Below are 7,389 nucleotides of genomic sequence, written 5' to 3'. Positions count from 1 at the left end.
CACTGAATTAGCCAACTAGGAGTGATCCTACTTTGGGACTTCTATGATGTGAGGTAGTAAACCTTCTCTATTGTTCATGCTTTTATTCAGAGCTAAGTTTTCTATGACTGCAATTGAAAGCAGTGCCTTACATGTGGTATGTATTCCACGAATGTAAAGTTGTACATCATTTAGTCCTTTCCTATCATTTCACATGAGAACATCTGAGAAAACTGGAAAGAAAAATACTTAACTAAAATAGTCTTGAATAAAACAGCTTTTATAACTTGACAGTTCTTTTTTTTTTTGTTTTTGCAGAGCTTGCTGATTATGAAATAAAAAAAAATCGGTCAGGGCAAAGGCTAGAATAGGTGATAAATGCAACCCATCTGGTGCTATAAGAAATATTGAATATACCAAGAAAAAATACAAATAAATGTAAAGGTTAACTTCATGCCAATAATATCTACTGGCACCTGATGTCTTGTTAAAACTCTAACATGTTTTATTTTCATAAGGCACAGTGAAAATAGAAAAATCATAAACCAGTACAAGAAAAAGAAATGGAGGCTACTCCTGGAATTGAAGATTTGGGATTACTGAATGTCAACAAACTAGGTTTTGTTTTTTGTTTGTTGCTTTGTTTGTCTTAAAATCAATGGGCAGCCTTTGAGTAAAAGAATCTGCCAAAATATTTCTGGAGAGATTCCTAGGGTCAGTAGAAGAGATTTCCTTCTGCTTTCAGCTTCTTAAGAGACAAAAAATAGAAGCATGTAAGATAGCATCTCTAAGCAAATCTACCCATATACCAAGTATCTGAAAGAAAGGCTGACATTTCATTGCAAAGAATGTGGAAAGTTAGTTACTTAAAACTAGGTGTAAGCAATTTCTTCTCCAATGCAAGCTTCTTCCTGTTCTGGCCTTATATGAATCTTGGAAGCTTTGTCCTTTGTGGACTGTGTAAGACTTGGACATTGAAACTCACTAGTTTGTCCAATGAACTTGAAAAATAGAAATCCATGGGCTATTGTGGCCCCACGTCAGAAGAAATGAGTGTCCATTTAGAATTCTTTACCTAAACATTAGCAGATAATGCCTGAAGGACGGAGAAAGAGGATCCAGAAGCCCAGCAAAGACCCTCTGTGCATAGTTGGAACAACAAAAACAACTTTATTTCAAGCATCCCCCTGGTTCAAGCCTGAGGTGCCTGTCACTGGCTCCTGAATTCCTGACCCCCAGCAGGCAGGACTCCCTCCTTCTGCGCTCAGTCTCAGGGCTGCTTCTCTTACCAGCAAGCCAGGCAGTTTACCCATTTGCAACAAGGCCCGCCCATCAGCTCAGTATGCATCAGTGACTTGGCCTCCAGCTCTCTAAGTCTGGGTCCAGAAGCTTCCCAAGTGTCTTGCTATGAGGCCACTGAAGGTTGAGAGCCTCCACGTTTCCCTCCCTGGGTAATGAGGTGAACTTACCATCCTTTCATTTGGAATTTCAGTGAGCTGAAGGCAGATCTCTGCTGCTGGAGAGAGCTTGGTGGGAGATTAACTCTTGAGGTAGTGTCTGCTCTTCATATCCCTCCTCCCTGATAGACACACTTGGAACTGGAAGAGGAGTATGCTAGTTTCAGGTAGTCATTCTAGAGTTGGGGACCACTGAGGATCCTATAGAGCAAACCTTTTCTGTTGTACCAAGACTATTTGTAGTTGGTTTGAAAGCAGAGTGTTTTGATCTAATACTCCCCAAACAGCAGTGGGCCCCGTCTCAGTTCCTTTGGTACCATGCCCATGTTTCTGTTCTAATACCATGTCATGACTGTTGAAAGGAGCTTAGGCTTTGGAGATATGCCAATCTGTGCTTGCATGCTGGCTCTGCCACTTACTACCTGGGTAACCTCAAGTTAGTTACTTACCCTCTCTGAGCCTCAGTTCCCTCCAGTCTGATACTGAGATTATAACTCCCAATTAGTAAGACTGTGGTGGGCTGAAATGAGATAAAGTGTATAAAATGGCTTGCATAGAGTTGGTGCATGGTAAATGCTAGAGAAATGGGTGAATATTATTCCTTCCCATTTATCACATTGTCTTTGACGTGGTTTCATGCCATCTGCAGAGTTTGATGACAAGCTTTTGAGAACATGAACTATTCGTCTTCTATTTTCAGTATCTAACCCTGTACCTGACTCATAGGTATTGCACAATAAATACGTTTTGAATGAATGGAGAAAAGACATTCATGAATCTGAAATTCCCACTCTTCTAAATGTAGAATAATTGAGAAACTGTGTTTCTGTATCCTTTTTTTGTTGTTGTCTTTTATGAGATGTATAGATTCACTTTCAGTTTTCTCATTGAGGCAATAGTTTGAGATGACATACCACCTTCATACTGTATAATAATCATATAGTGAAGTGAAATATCTGTACTACTATCTTAGTCTGCCTCCATATTTGTTTTTGTTTCCATAGTGGGCAGGTCAAGCAAGAGGACACTATGGTAATAACCGCCACATCTCAACGACATGGCAGGCTGCTTTCTCACTCATGCTATATGTTCAATGTGGGGCAGCAGTGAGGGTCATAATGATAGAGATTCTGTCAGAGCATTTAGAGGAAGGGGAAGGTGGTGAAAGATGCAACAGCTCTTAAAGCTTCTCAGACGGGGCATACATTGACTGGGTGTAGTGGCTCATGCCTGTAATTCCAGCACTTTGGGAGGCCGAGGTGGGTGGATCATGAGGTCAGGAGTTCAAGACCAGCCTGGCCAAGATGGTGAAACCCCGTCTCTGCTAAAGATACAAAAATTAGCTGGGCATGGTGGCACAAGCCTGTAATCCCAGCTACTTGGGAGGCTGAGGCACAGAATTGCTTAAACCTGGGAGGCAGAGGTTGCAGTGAGCCGAGATCGTACCACTGCACTCCAGCCTGGGTGACAGAGTGAGACTATGTCTCAAAAAAAAAAAAAAGTCAGCAGGGGGCATACATCCTTTGCCCTAGAAGTCTAGTGGCTGACACAACTTGTATAGCCAGGCAATCCCTTCTTGAGCCCAGAAGGAAGAAAGACAGAAATACTTGGTAAATGATCTGAGTGGCTCCACAGTTCAGGAAAGCAGAAGTCACAGCTGCAAAATGAAGAGCTTTTGCATAGAACATAAGAGCTTTTAAAATCATTGAGAGAGCTGGAGAGTGGAGGTAAGAGAAGCCAGTCCCCAAAATCTCAACCTGCAGCACGACAACTGGGGAAAAGGAACTCACTGGAAAGCCCCTACAAGTCCCAAGAAACCCCAAGAAACTTCTGAAGACCATCTAAGCCTGCAGCATCTAAAGAAGCCGCCACCTACTAGGTCCACTGCCTACATTTTTCAGGCAGGTGATGCTTACCTGGAAGCTGCCATGAACCTCCTACCTGCTGGCTGCCCACACATCTGCCTGTAACTTCCTCCTAGAATAATTCCTTCTCCACCTCCTGCTCCTCTCAGTGGCGGACTCTACCCTGCAACTGCATAGGGAAAGTGATTCTGGGAGATGCCATTTTGCATCTCCCCTGCCACAGAGGCCACAAATGTTAACATCAGACAATGCAACAGTTTTCGTTGTCAGAAGGATGATTAGCTGCTTCAAGTTCGAGCCTGTCACCTAGGGACTGTCATCTCTGAAATAACCTAAGAGATTATAGGGGCAGAGTCAGAGGATGAGGGAGGGTGCAGATCCAACACAGCAACATGATACTAGCAAGAAAAATTCTGCTAGACAGGAATACTCCAGGGTGATGAAAAGGAGCTGCAGCCAGGTTGCTCATGTGAGATATTTCTCTATTTCAATTCTCATTAAAGGTAAAGGACCACCTCCTACATCTTCACTCCTGCTACATGCAAGGGGAAATGAACTTCCAGAGTATAGACAAGGGAGAAGGTAGGGTGAAATGGGTTGGAGTGGGGCGGTGTGTGCTTGGGCTGGGTGTGTGGGCAGCAGAGACCCAGATCCTAGTCCATGCCGTGCTAACTGGCCATGTGACTTGAAGTGGGTCCCTTCCATTTTCAGGGCTTTTTTTCCTACATTGAATTTAAAGTGTGTTTCTTGTCAACAGCATATAGTTGGGTCATGATGTTTTAGCCACTTTATCAATCTGTCTTCATAGTGGTACATTTAGATTATTTACATTTAAGGTAATTATTGACAAGTTAGCACTTATGTCTACCATTTTATTATTGTTTTTAATTTGCTTCCTATGGTTCTTATTCCTCTGTATCTTGCTTTCCTGTGATTACTTGAATATTTTTAGGATTCCATTCTGATTTATTTATAGTGTTTTTGAGCATATCTGTATAGTTGTAGTGGTCACTCTGGTTATTATCTTAGCCTACTGTATCAATGTTTCCATTGCAAGTGAAGTGTGGAAACCTTATTTCCTTTTAGGTCCCTTTACCTTCCCCACATTGAAATATCATTGGCCTGAGTATTAGATGTCGTCAAAACTTTTGTTTCAGTTATCAAATTATGATTTCTAAAACTCAGGAAAAGAATTATCTATAGTATGTACCCATATTTCTTCTATTTCTGTTGTCCTTTTGTTTTCCCAGTGTTCCAGGCTTCCTACTTCTATCATTTTGTTTAAAGAACTTTCTTTAGTCAGTCTCTGAAGATAGGTCTGCTAATGACAAATTATCTTAGTTTCCTTTGTCTGAGAATGTCTTTATTTTCCCCTTTCATTACATAAGGGCAATTTTGCCATATAGAAATCATGGTTGTCAGTTCCTTTCTTTCAGCCCTTGAAAAATGTTGTGTCACTGCCTTCTGGCCTCCGTAGTTTCTGATGAAAAATTCAAATTGATGCTTCCCTGTAGGTAATATATCATTTTTCTGTAGTTGCTCTCAAGATTTTTTTTCTTTATCTTTAGTTTTCAGAAATCAAATTGTGATGTATCTTGGCATGGATTTCTTTGGTTTGTCCTATTTGGGGTTTTCTCAGTTTCTTGATTCGTAGGTTAATATCTTCCACCAAATTTGGGAAGTTTTCAGCTATTATTCCTTCATTCTTTTATCCCAAGTCTCTTTTCTTCTTCTGAAGATCCAATGATGCAACTAAGTTTCATTTTTTCATGAGGCTCTTCTTTTTTTTTTTTTTTTTTTTTTTTTTTTGCCTTTGCTATTTTCTCTCTGTTATTCATTGGGTAAATTCTATTGATTTGTCATCTAGTTCACTGATTCTAACGTTTGTCTTCTCCACTCTACTACTGAGATTGTCAGGCAACTTTTCATATCTGTTATTGGATTTTCTATAGTATAATTTCCATTTGGGTTTCCCCTTTCCTCCTCCCTCCCTCCCTCCCTTCCTTCCTTCCTTCCTTCTTTCCTTATATGACAAATGAAATTTTATATGTATATATATATTTACTGTGTACAAGATGACATTTTAAAATATGTATACATTGTAGAATGGCTAATTCAAGCTAATTAACACATGCATTACCTCACGTACCATCTTTTGTAGTGAGAACACTTAAAATCTACTTTCACAGCAATTTTCAGGAATATAATACATTGTTATTAACTGTAGTCACAATGTTGTACAATAGATCTCTTGAACTCTTTCCTCCTATCTAGCTGAAATTTTGTATCTTTTGACCAATATCTCTCCAATCCCCCTGAGTTTCTTTTTTTTATAGCATCTACTTCTTTGCTGAGATTTTTATTTTTACATTCACTTTAAGACAGTTTGTAGTTGATTATCGAAACATTTTTATGAAGGTGGCTTTAAATTTCTTGTCAGAAAATTCCAACATCTGATTCATCTTGGGGTTGCAATCAGTTCATTGTCTTTTCTTACTCAAGTTGAGATTTTTCTGGTTCTTGGTACAGTGGGTGACATTGATTGTGTCCTGGACCTTTTGTCTATTATGTTAGAAGAACTCTGGTTATATTTAACTCTTATATTTTAGTAGGCAGTCACCCTGTTTAGATTTAGCATGGGAGTACTGACCTACTTCTAAGGGCTGTGCTTCCAATGAGAGTTAAGTTTTCTGGGCATTTTAGCTTTGTATAGCTGGTGTGCTGAGGCTCCCCCCGGTCCCTGCTGAGGTCCAGCCTGAGGGGCTGGAGGGTCTCTTGGTCGGAGAGGGGAGTTGCAGGTTTGCAGGGACCAAGAGGCTTCCCAGGCCAGGTGCTTATTGTAGGGTCCCACCTACTGATGCCCTCTAGCTCCCCTGGTGCCTCCACAAAGAGGCTTCCTGGGCCAGACCACTTATTATGTTGTGGTTTTCCCTTCGCGGTCCCCCTAACATCCATCTCTCAGTAGGTAAAGGGAGTGTTGGACCTGTGGGGAGAGACTATATCCCCTTGCTGCATAGTTCCTGGGGCTCCGGATCACCCTACCTGCCAGCAGTTTGGGCTCTTCTGATATTGGAGAAACCCCCACTTGGTCTGGGGGAGGAGTAATTGCCTTCTGTTGTTAGGTTTGGCTGCCTCAGACATGATTTCTCCAGGAAGCCTTTCAGATCCACTTCCCCACATGACTCCTGCTTCCCCAGCATCCTCTCCTCCCCCTGCCTGGCACAGGACTGCAATCATTATTTCCTCACCTCTTCCTCCCGTCACGCCGCAAATTCCCTGAATCAGAGGCTGTACCTCAGCGGCTCTGTGGCTCCAGTGCCTTGCAAAGTGGAGACCACTTAGGGGGCCAGGATAAATATGACCAGATAAGCACAGAGTAAAGTCAATCGTGGAAAAAATATCTGAATTTTAATGTAGCTTCTTGCAGATAATGTCTTCCCAAAGGACTGAGAGCACACAGATTGAAGACACCTGAGAAGTTGTTAGAAGGGCTGTTTCAGAAATTAGGCCTCTTGTGGCTCCTCTGATCTCACCAAGGAGGTAATCACTAGCTTCAGGACACTTAGACTAGGGTGGCCTGGCTTATCACAGGCCTTAATGTATGACTAATAGGGTTCAGAGTTGGCATTTATGAGGAAACTGGCTTCCATTTAATTTACTTCATGTAAAGATAATTTTTTTTCAGCTCGCCCTCTATTTTATCTCTCTAGCAAGCATCTAACATGTCCCTACATCTGAACCACATGCTTCAGAGGCACTCAGAGCTGGGGGAACGTAGAGACGCTTGCTTCTGGCCCATGCCTTCATTCCTCATGTCTGAGGAAAGGACATGCCTGAACTTGCTCCCAGGGAGAGATGGGCCAGGGACTAGAACCTACGTCCCCTTCCTGGACCAAGATTTCCTGCAGATCATCCCACCACCACCTTATCATTTCGGTATAAATGTGGCCAGAAACTATTTTTTAAAATTCTTTTCAAATTTTTTATTTTTTTATTTATTTTTATTTATTTATTTTTTGAGACGGAGTCTCGCTCTGTCACCCAGGCTGGAGTGCAGTGGCTGGATCTCAGCTTACTGGAAGCTCCGC

At 41.6% G+C, this 7,389-nt stretch overlaps 1 long non-coding RNA gene across 1 annotated transcript in view; it reads right to left on the bottom strand.

Moving 5' to 3' along the window:
- Positions 1-1,454: 1,454 nt before the first annotated feature.
- The window catches only part of LOC108512513 (uncharacterized), a 94,620-nt gene continuing 88,685 nt past the window's right edge, over positions 1,455-7,389 (bottom strand). Inside the window, exon 3 of the long non-coding RNA XR_001880621.1 lies at positions 1,455-1,577. This is a non-coding gene — a long non-coding RNA (uncharacterized LOC108512513). The remainder of the gene's footprint in view (positions 1,578-7,389) is intronic.

Source organism: Rhinopithecus bieti, unplaced genomic scaffold (assembly GCF_001698545.2).
Source record: "Rhinopithecus bieti isolate Rb0 unplaced genomic scaffold, ASM169854v2 scaffold_28016, whole genome shotgun sequence".
Taxonomy (NCBI): Eukaryota; Metazoa; Chordata; class Mammalia; order Primates; family Cercopithecidae; genus Rhinopithecus; species Rhinopithecus bieti.
This window is presented reverse-complemented; position numbering and strand designations above follow the sequence as displayed.